Source organism: Erpetoichthys calabaricus, chromosome 14, assembly GCF_900747795.2.
Source record: "Erpetoichthys calabaricus chromosome 14, fErpCal1.3, whole genome shotgun sequence".
Classification (NCBI taxonomy): domain Eukaryota; kingdom Metazoa; phylum Chordata; class Cladistia; order Polypteriformes; family Polypteridae; genus Erpetoichthys; species Erpetoichthys calabaricus.
In genome coordinates this window covers 94849482-94859872 of record NC_041407.2, presented here as the reverse complement: position 1 = coordinate 94859872, position 10391 = coordinate 94849482, and positions in this window count along the sequence as shown.

The window sequence follows — 10391 nt, the reverse complement described above, 5'->3', positions numbered from 1 at the left end:
CTTTCCTTCAACTGCCACCTAAGCCACAAAGCCCTGGACCCTAATGGTTTGTCCTGCTGGTGGTGGCATTTTGCTCCTTCAGGGTGTGCACCGGTGGATCCCATGGGTAAAGGCCTGACCACCAGGCACTCAGTGCCAAACATGGGCTCCAGCGTGGGGGCCCAGTCACCAAGGCCTTCTTCATCTTTCTCTTAATGGCCATGTGAACCACACTTTATCTGGTCCTTCACCTAAGAACAATTTGCCTTGGGTGACAATACCAGGACCAACTGTCCCAGACAACATACCCTCTCGGATCATTGAGACACACAATCACCATAATAAGATGCTGGTTCACAGGGAGGAGCGCCATGTTTGAGCTTAAGGCCACGTTTCATGACTCCATCGCTGAGGTGGCTGTGCAGATCTACAGACAAAAGGTTGTTGGTGCCTGTCATGGCAGTGATCCCTGAATCCAGCGCCAGCGGTAAAGGGACCTGGCAGACTGAAGAAGAAGGCCTTTCATCCTTGGTTAGCTTGTGGGGCTCCAGGGGTAGTTGATAGGCTGAGCAGAACACAGCACTGGCAGAGGTGGAAGCAAAAAGCTTTGGTGAGGCCATGGAAAATGACTTTCAGTCGGCCTTGAAGCAATTCTGGCAAACTGTCAGGGAAATCAGAAGGGAGAAGCAGTGCTCCACCCATGTAGCTTAGGGAGGGCCGTCTTAACATCTGGGCACAATGGGCACTGACCAGGGGGTCCAGGAGCATAGGGCCCACGATGTTTCTGATGCCTATGTGTGTTTGTTTTGTGATGAGTGGGGCCTATGCTGATGCTAAGATGGTCCCGGTTTATAGCTGGGGTGGAGCACTGCTGACGTCACCTGGGAATACAGTTGAGCGGTAGGAAGGAGCACTTTGAGGACCACCTAAATCCCACCCACACGCCTTCCTGTGAGGAAGCAGGGTCAGGGGACTCACTGGTGCTGTGGTCACTGAGGTCGTTAAAATATTCCTCACTGGTGAGGCTTCGGAGTGGCGGAGTTCCTGAAGGCCGTAAATGTTATCGGTCCACCTTGGTTGACACATCTCTTCAACATTACGTGGAGGTTGGGGGGCACTGCTTGGGCATTGGCCAAATGGAGTGGAGGAGACCAGAACGTGTGTTGCAGCTTAAGGCCTCCCTGGGAAGGCCGATGCCAGGGTTCTGAAAAGGATGGTCCAGCATTGGATTCAGGAGGACCCATGGAGATTTCAACCCAGTTGTGAAACACTGGATCAGCTTATTACCCTCGTGAGGATTCTGGGGGCTTCATGGGAATGTGACCGGCCGCTCTAACATGTGGTCTGTGGACTTGGATAAGGTATACGCCTTCTGGAGGGTGGGGTACCAGACGTGCTGTGGTGGGCTATTAGGTGCCTGTACATCCGGAGTGAGAGTTTGGTTTGCATTGCCAGCAGTAAGTCCAACTCGCTCCTGGTGGTTGTGGGCCGACCTTTGTCATCAATTCAGTTCATAATTTTTTTTGTTTGGGACAGAATTCCTAGGCACAGCCAAAGAGTGGAGGGCATTCAGTTCAGTGACCTCAGGATTGCATGTCTGCTTTTCGTGGGCGAGGCGGTCCTGCTGGCTTCATTCATTCATAATGGGGTGGTGTGGAGGTGGAGGTGAAGGGGCCGGGATGAGGATTAGCACCTCCAAGTCCAGGATTATGGCTGTCAGCTAAAAAAGAGTGGAGTGCCCTGTCCAGGTTGGGGATGAGACGCTGCATCAAGTGGAGGAATTTAAGTATCCTGGGATCTTTGAGTGAGGGAAGACGAGAACAGGAGGAAGACGGGCGGTTTTGCAGATGTCGTACCTGTCAGTCACAGTGATGAGGGAGCCGAGCTGAAAGGTGAAGCTCTCAGTTTACAGGTCAGTCTGTGTTGGTGATGAACTCTGAAAGAACTCAACTGTGGGTACACAATACAGGGTGAGGCGTGCGGACATTCGGGAGGAGCTCCTCCACATTGAAGCAGCCGGTTGAGGCAGTTCGGCCATCTCATTAGGATGCCCCTCTGGGGACGTGTTACAGGTGCGTCCAACCAGGAGGAGACCTCAGGGCAGACCCGGGACATACTGGAGAGATGCCCCCTCTTAGCTGGCCTGGGAGCCCCTCAGGACATCCCAGGAGGAAAACGGGACGTCTGGACCTCTTTGGTTAGACTGCTGCCCGCGTGACCCAACTTGGGATAAGAAGCAGGAAGTGGGTGGATCGATGGAAGGAAATTGCGGGGTGACAGCAACTGACCAAGAAGGCACAAATATACTTTTAACAAGAATCGTTTAAAATATGCAAATGAGGTACAAATACACGTGTAACACAAGAATTACCTATCAGTACGTGAACAAAGTGTAAGGATTTACAAAGCGTAAGTTGGTTAGCACTGCACATCCTTACCAGTTCCTATTTCACACTACAGGGTGCCCGTCATTGGCACAGTATGTTGCCATCATTGTCTGTTAAGATGTCCACAACCAACTAGAGATCTGCCCTGAGCACCATGGACTGCTGGAAGACACGAAAGAGTGGGCCGCAAACACCAAACTACCTGAACCATCTTGTGAAATGAAGGCGACGGCCCCTGGGCTGGTCCTCCACTCCAGCCTGTCCTTCCGAAGCCCCTTATAGGAGCGCGCCACCGGTGCCACCGTCATGACTGAAGTGTTCTGTCAAGATGACCCTGAAGAGACGTAATTTCACTTTTCATGTCCCCACCACTCGATACGCGTCATTGAAACAGCAGAGGAGTCGGGCACAGACACGGAGAAGCCATCGTGTAGGCTGTGCGCAGGTTTTAAGTCCTTTTTAAGAAATATAAATTACAGTTAGTGATTAGTAACCAGCACCTTACAACAGGACGTCCACTGATGTCATTCTGACCTCACCTTGCAGGCAGTGTGGCGTAGTGGTGACCTTGTGGGTTCAAATCCTATTTCTGACACCCTCCCTCCCCCCCATCGATACGTCCTGTGGACATTTTCTGCTCTCTCCTGTTGTCTGGCATTTCCTCCGGGTTTTCCTGCCCCTTCTGTATGCCTGCTGGCTCCAAGCATGTGTCCATTTTTAAAGCCACACACGCCAGCACCAACTCAGTGGACACCTGGCATGTAATCAACCTGGGCACACAAGGGAGGAGGGGGGGGGAATGCAGACTCCATGCTGCCATTGCCTGGGATTTGAACCCAAGACACTGGGACTGTGCGGCGGCAGCGCTAACCACTGAGCCGCTCTTTACGACTCAAGTGAATGGTAAAGGAACCATTTGGCACAGTGTGGCCCTCTAGTGGCCAAGGAGTTAAAAATTATAAGGCTGCGGGCACAGCCCCCACCACTGATCCCCTGTCTGCCTCTTGGTGAGTCACGTCGCCTGCCAGAAAACCACATTAGAGAAATATGAAAGAAATGGGGTGAACACGTTTAAATCAGTTCAGTTTATGATGAGTGGCATGAAGCTGGCATCCAGGGTTCAAATCCCCGGCCCAGACGCTGTCCATGTGAAGCTCCATGTTCTCCTCCTTCCCTAAAGACACGCTGGTTTCCCCTGATTGTTGGTTCCAAATGGCCCGTTTCTTGTGCCCTGTGATGTGTGTGGTGCTGCTGGGGTGAGTCCCTGAAGTGGATTACGGAGGTCTCAGTGTCGCACGTTATGAACGTTGATAGCAGGTGGCACAGCTGTTAGTGCTGCAGCCTCAGGGGTTTGAGTCCAGCGCCCGGATGTGGTCTGTGTGGAGTCTGCGTGTTCTCCCCATGCGCTTGTGCCTTGTACTCCGGGCTACTCCCTCATTCACACACACAGCTACATTGTGACTGCATATTGACCCAGGATGTGTAGGTGGGCATTGTGGTGGTCCCTGGATGGACCCTGTCCAGGGCTGCTTCCTGCCTTGCACCCAAGGTGGCCAGGAAGGGCTTAGCCCCCTGTAAGTGTAAAATTGGATCAAGCAGACGAGAGAATGTTACGTTTAAATGGATGGCAAACATTTTGTTTACAGCACTTTTCTGTACGGGTGATTCTGCAAAATACTTTAAAAACTTAACAGCCCAGGCAGGTTCAGAAGCAGATTGAGTTGGCATCTTTTTGGCCTGAGGCCCAACGCCTTTGACAGTCAAATTAAATAAGGAGCCCGCCTCCATGTTTGTGTGTCAACTAAAGCACGGACACGTGAGCCCGCCACCACCCGGCCCTGCCCGCACCCCAGGCTCCCGTAGCGTAAGGTGTGGTCAGTGCCCTCTCATGGTATGGCACGGGCTTGTGTCGTTCTCCTGGGCCGATTCCAGGCACCTGCTGGAGAGCAGCATAGTCAGTGAAAGGGATAGGAGCTGAGGGCGGCCATCACTGCGACTAACTGGAGAGGGGGGCTCACTGCCACAGATAGAGAGAAAGGAAAGGCACTATATAATAGACAGATAGATAGATAGATAGATATGAAAGGCACTATATGATAGATAGATAGGAAAGGCACTATATAATAGACAGATAGATGGACATGAAAGGTACTATATAATAGACAGATAGATAGATATGAAAGGCACTATATGATAGATAGAGAGATAGATAGATAGGAAAGGCACTATATAATAGACAGATAGATAGACATGAAAGGCACTATATAATAGATAGATAGGAAAGGCACTATATAATAGACAGATAGATAGATAGATAGATAGATAGATAGATAGATAGATAGATAGATAGGAAAGGCACTATATAATAGATGGATAGATAGATGTGAAAGGCACTATAGATAGATAGATAGATAGGAAAGGCACTATATAATAGACAGATAGATAGGAAAGGCGCTATATAATAGATAGATAGATAGGAAAGGCACTATATAATAGGCAGATAGATAGGAAAGGCACTATAGATAGATAGATAGGAAAGGCACTATATAAAAGATAGATAGGAAAGGCGCTATATAATAGATAGATAGGAAAGGCACTATATAATAGGCAGATAGATAGATTTGAAAGGTGCTATTTGACAGACAGATATGTATCTTTATTAATCCTGAAGGTAGCTGCGGGTTGGCAGCAGCATAGACCAAGGCACAGATTCACAAGCCGGTAGAACGTTGAGGTTTCCGGTTATGGAAGTGCAGGTTCTCGCTAAGTGTAATGATCTTAGAATCAGAAGGAGAAGGGGAAGGCTGATGGAAGGAGCTTCAGAAATGTCACACCAGTCAGCAGCAAGCAGTTCACATATTTCTTACGAATATTGAGATTATGAAAAAGAAATTTTGAAACAATTGCCTCGCGTTTGTGCCACTTACGCATGCCAGTGTAGCAGACACAGCGTGGCTCCACCACCATAGCATATTGTCAGATGCTGCCCGTCCCCATGGACTGTGGGTGAGTCTGTATGTCTATGGGGGTCAGTGATCGAGCGGCGTAGTGTGATGTCTGTAGGCTCTGCAGGACCCTTGAGTACAGGCGTAAGGGGATGGCTGCCCCAGAGGTACGGGGAGTGTAGCTGCAGCCATGTGGAGCCCCCAGTGTTTGGTATAGTGGAGCCTACAGCCCCTCTGCTTCGTTGGGTCAGCTGTTTCTTGTAACAGTTTGAAGGGTGGGATGGTGGCGCAGTAGAACTGCTGCAGACTCGCAACAAGGAGTTTAGGGTTCACGCCATTGCGGGGGGGGGCATGTTCTCCCCAGGTTCATGTGGGTTTCCTCCTGCAGTCCCTTTTAGGGGGATTGGCATTGCCAACTTGGCCCGTGTATGTGTGTGTGTTCACCCTGCGATGGACTGGCAGCCTGTCCAGGGACCAGCTTCTCCACGTCTCTGTGGGTTTAGAAGACGGCTGTTCAGTTCAGTTTTCTTTTTTAGGAATGAAAGACAGACGACTGTGTGTGCGCATTCATTCCTTTAAATGTTAGGTAATAAATTAGAATACACATAAAAAATAAAATGTGCCCACCTCACATCTGTCTTAGGAATGCACAGGTGATAAAACCAGGAATGACCTGAAGACCCCCCATTCCACCCAACCCAACCCAACCAATTCCCAGCCTTGTAATTTGCAGCTGTCAAACCTGAAGCGGTAATCCCGGCCCAAATGAATAATTTAGAGTTTAAAAGCCGCCCCCCTCTCTCTCTCTCTCTCTCTCTGTCTCGCTCGCTCGCTCACATCCTGCTCAATCCGGTTCGGTGAGCCCTGCTGATCTCCACTCCTGCTGCAGCTGCCACGCTGTGACTTTCCTGGGACCGCGTGGAGCCACACCCTGCTAAGGGCGGAGGAGCCCCCCAATTATCTCCTGTAATTTAGAGGCCTGTGTGTCTGTGAAAGGCTCTTCACGCTGCGGGGCTTTGGCTCTTGTAGCCGCGTTCCTCTTTTCTTGTTTTATTTTCTGTCAGGTCGGTGACACTGAGGCGGCTCCCTGTGGCGCGGCTGCTAAGAAGGCCAATGAGAGACGGTAGGTGGACTCGCACAGCAGGTCATAAAAGCTGTCACGGGGACCTCGGAGCGTGGGTGTTAAGGCGCTATATCACTTTCACCTTTGTGCAGCACACCTTTTTTTATTGCCTTTTTCAGACACTAAGACAGAAAGGAGCTGCCTTTGATACTTCGTAAGTCCTGGTGACCAGGCAGTGGCCAGTAATCTTGGGACAGTGTTGGGATGCAGTGCCCCGCAGATACCCTGGCACCCTAAGGGTGAGGACATGCCTGATGTTTTAGCACATGGGGCGGAATGGCAGCCCTGCCATCTGAGTGGGCAACCAGGCTTGGCTAGCAGACAGATTGTGCCCTGCATGGTCCCTATTGGGGTTGGGGGCATCTGCTGTACTTGCTGTAACCACCAGTGGGCGCCACGTAGTCCCAAACCCAAGACACAGTAATACCCAGTACACTTTCCAGTTCAAATACAGAATAGTTATTCTAACAGTACACAATCACCTCTCCAGAAATCTGCCAAAATACACAATCTTTACACAATTCTTCCTCCTTTTTCCTCCAGTTGATTGTTGCCCGCCATCTCCCGACTCTGACTCAACCACGGTAGGCAGCGGGCTCATTTCTATGCCGGACCCAGGAATGCTTCCGGTGCCACACCACGTCTTCTGGGCGGCACTTCTGGGCCATAAGGAAAGTAACAAGGTCCCCCCAACAGCACCCTCTGTTGTTACGTAGGGACCCCGACCCACCATAGGGCTTCATTTCCCAAGCACCCCTGCAGGTGTCCCAACTGAGTCCTCGTGTGAAGACCACTGCCACCTAGCGTATGGGGGATGGAGTTGCTCCCGGCTATCGCTGGTCCTTCCATTATTTGTTATTTGTTTGTCTGTCGTTCCTCTCTAGTGTCCCATCCAAGTATGAAATCCCCTCCGTTCCCAGCCGGGACGCCTGTCCTCCTTCTACACTGCCTAAAGTTCTAGAGCAAGTCTGGATGTGGGGTCTTAAGATTCCCACCTAAGTGAGCTTCACTGACCCCAGACTGAATGTTATCAGGCACAGTTTAACATACGGAGCCTACCTCTGACAGGAAGAGTAACTGGCAGGTGGCACTGCAGTCATGGGCACTGACTTTGGGGGGCAAAAAAAATCATAGGTTATAGCAGAAATAATAATCCAACATTAACAATGATGATAAATAACACAAATGTATACATATAAAACGCTGAGGGTTATTTCTGTATGTCTGTCAGGCGATTACTCGCAAACCACATGGGCCAGAACCTCAATCCTGATCTTAATCGAAAACTAATGACGTGATGCTCGCTGGCAAAGCAGAAATTGTGGCGGATGGCAACCTCCGTCAAGTTACTGAGGTTTGTGTCTTTCTTACAGCAAACTGCAAAAGCAAACCGATTGAGAAGGTGACATGGCAAGAGAGGAAAAAGGAGAGCAGCAACATCTGCTGAGCACGAAGCAAACTGCAGAAGGTGATTATGGGAGAGGAAGGAAAAGAATGACAGCTCTGGCACTCGCTGCACGTCAAGCACATGCAGCAGGGTAACCAGCTGGCACTCGCAATCTACTGGGGCAGGAACTTTACATTTTAGGAGGACCAGAGGTCCACGCGTTTCCTAGTAATAATTATAAGACAGAAAATGGAATAATCAGCACGGCCACAGGTCCGCCACTGTAAACTCTGAAAGGCTGATTTAGTTCCAGGTATAACAGGCGTACATTAAAGCTGGCATCAGCACTTCACAGATATCGCCCTCCTGTGCTTGCCACCACCCGACACGCTAGATGCTTCTCCAGAGTTGGCCTCCCACTCTGACGTCTTGCACTGATTGGATGATCATATTGAATTGTTTGCACTGACTGGGTGGTGAAGTTGCATTATTTGCATATGCGGGCGAGGATCAGTAAACGGGAATCATGGGTAAATGTTCAGAGTTTATAGTATAGTAGTGCACTTTTGTTGAATTTTGTAATTATTTTAGGATGGTCTGCGTCTTTCAGGGGTATAAATTCCTTTTATGTGGCTCTGGATTTTATGGCACTGCCTTGTTAGGATTATGATTGTGCTGTCACCGTCACTGTAAGTGACCTGTTAGGCTGGAGCATTAGATAAAGAGCTGCTGAACCGTCTTTGAGTTGAAACTGAAATTCACTCTTACTACTCCGTCCAGTGGCAGATCCAGACGTGACCACCCGCTGATCCGTTGGCTTGAGGTACCCTGTGATCATCGCTCACCAGTGCCGCCCCACTGCTGTGTGTTTTCTGAAGTGCAGCCTCTGAAGCGGGTATTTTTTTCCAAAGGAGTCCTCCTGGCGAGACGTTGCCATACGTACTCGAACGCCCCTCCGACGTTAGCTGAGATCCCACTGACTTGCATCAGTTACCTGCACATCTCTGGGTATTGTGTTGTATTGACCCCCGCTGTGCGCCCAACCTACCTGGAAAGGGGTCTCTCTTTGATCTGCCTTTCCCAAGGTTTCTTTCACTTTTTTGGGAGTGTTTCCTTGTCTTCTTAGAGGGTCAAGGCTGGGGGGCTGTCAAGAGGCAGGGCCTGTTAAAGCCCATTGCACCCCTTCTTGTGTGATTTTGGGCTATACACAAATAAATTGTATTGTTTTGTATCTCGTGCCCACCGGTCCTGACTCCTCTCTGTTGTCCACAGTTTTCGACGTGGCGATTCCACGGATTCCATGGACAGCTGGCATTCTTTCTTTACCTTCTCTTTTTCTTACCATCGTGAGCTGAAGAATTTCGCCAGAATTCTGCCCTGTAAATAATGAGTCCAAGTCCCCCTGGAACAATTCAGCTGATTCTCCATCGTCTGCCAATCCAGCCATCTTGGTGTCATCGTCAGACTTAACTGGCTTGATGTTTGCATTCTCTTCCAGATGGTTGATGTGCATTAAAAAGATTGGTGGCCTCCGCACTGACCCCTGCTGGACGCCACTTGTATTCTGATCAGCTACCCCTCACCATAACCTTTTCCTTTCTGTGTTTGAGCCAATTCTGCACCCATCAACATGCCACGCCCTGAACTCTCATTTCTTGCAGTTTGATCTCATGTTGGATCTTCTCAAAAGCTCTACTCGTATGCCAGAATTCCAGCGTGTTAGTGAAACGTGACCTTCCTCGTCTTCTGAACCCATGTTGACTGCTCCCTCACACTCCTGTCCTTGCCATGTGCTGCTGCTGCCCCATCTTCTCCTTAATAACTCCGGATGGACGTTAAGCTCACCTACCCTCAGGTTCTTGAATCTCCCACCTTAATAAAAGGACGAGCGTCCGTGTGTCTATTTATCTGTGTGTCTGTCTGGTTGCTATGTCTCTGACATTCCAACAGATGGCACATCACAAACATTAACACTGCTTTTACAAATCCCATACCAAATGGCATATAACAGAGACTTAATCATTGCATGGTGAGTGCTGAGGTCTGTCTCGGGGGGGGGGGGGGTGATGGGGGCACAGCTGGTTTTGTTTTACCCGATAACATTTCCTATTTTCTAATCCTTGTTTCTCCAGTGTGTAGTGACTTTGTTAAAACATGTGCCATGGGTTTGTATCTGCACTCACTGACCACCTTAAGCACACCCAGGGCACACATGGCACTCCTGGCGAAGGTCATTTCACTTGGTGGATCGGGGGCGGGCTTGTGCTCCTCACTGGCCACTCTTCACAGGCAGTTATGCCAGACACACTTGGCAGAAGGACTGTGACCCAGCTGTGGTGAACACCGGGAGTTCCAGCTAAGCACTCAGGGCAGGATGGGGGGTTCTTCAGACTGAAGGGTTATGCAGGACGCAGTACTGAGAGAGAATGAAGCACATAACAATAGTTGGGGTGTCAGGGTCCCCCCCAGGTCACTGCTGATCATTTGAGCAAAATAAAAAACAAAAAAGGTTCAGCCATCACAGTGTGCCTTCTTCTATTTCTGGTCAGAGTCTGACACCGTTGTTCTTT